This window comes from Myotis davidii, unplaced genomic scaffold (assembly GCF_000327345.1).
Source record: "Myotis davidii unplaced genomic scaffold, ASM32734v1 scaffold1134, whole genome shotgun sequence".
NCBI lineage: Eukaryota > Metazoa > Chordata > Mammalia > Chiroptera > Vespertilionidae > Myotis > Myotis davidii.
In genome coordinates this window covers 1,013,252-1,014,191 of record NW_006286229.1, presented here as the reverse complement: position 1 = coordinate 1,014,191, position 940 = coordinate 1,013,252, and the positions used below count along the sequence as shown (strand labels likewise).

General features: G+C 53.0%; 1 protein-coding gene across 1 annotated transcript in view; it reads right to left on the bottom strand.

Annotated features, from left to right (window-relative positions):
• TAC3 (tachykinin 3) overlaps positions 1–940 on the bottom strand; it is a 7,706-nt gene that overhangs the window by 1,486 nt on the left and 5,280 nt on the right. The window lies entirely within an intron of this gene.

The following is a 940-nucleotide window of genomic DNA, read 5'->3' as shown; positions in this document are numbered from 1 at the left end:
CCCCCCCCCCCCCCGCCTCTGTCTGTGGAGCCAGCGCAGCAGTTGAGCTGCTATTGCTGGGTGTGGGAAGAGGGTGTCCGGGCAGCAGGCTCTGTGTTTTGACTAGACACTTCCCAGGGGACTCACGCTTGCACACCAAGTGAGAGAGCTCAGCCCACGCAGGCCTGGGTTCCGCGCAGACTGCCCTAGGCAGACAGACCGGAGCGGCAGGGGGAGCACCAGGACATTGCCCACACCTCCCAGGCCAACAGGTATAGCAAAGCCCACACAGAGGCTGTGCCGGGCCATTCTGAACACGTCACCTGTGCTCGGTCCTCACGTCCTAGCTCCGCCACGCGCTGTCCTCACCCCCGTTTTTCAGGTGGGGAAGGTGAGGCACAGGGGGTTATGGGATGGGCCACGGGAACACAACTAGTGAGTGGTAGAGCCAGGATTCAAACTCAGGCCACGCCCTTACCCATTACAGGACACAGAGCAATAAGATACAGCTTCCAGCCCCTCCCCACTAGATTTCCGGAGTTCCTTGCATTCCTTCCTACATCGCTCTGGAGCAGCACGCCACACTGGGCCCCCTGTAAGTGGAGATTCTGAATAATCCGAACGGTTCAGCCTGCCTGGGAGGCAGATCACTTCACCTGTGAATTGGATGTGGAAATTGTAATTATCGGGTGACGATCTCTCCATCTTTTGCACAGATCAGGAGAGAACAGAATCTAAACAACAGAAGTTGCCCATCAGAAAAGCACCAGTATAGGGAACTCATACAACTTAACAAAAGGAAGATAAATAATCCAATAAAAAAAAATGGGCAAAGGACCTAAATAGACACTTTTCAAAAGAGGACATTCAGAAAGCCAAGAGACATATGAAAACATGCTCAAAGTCACTAATCATCCGAGAGATGCAAATCAAAACGACAATGAGGTACCATCTCACACCT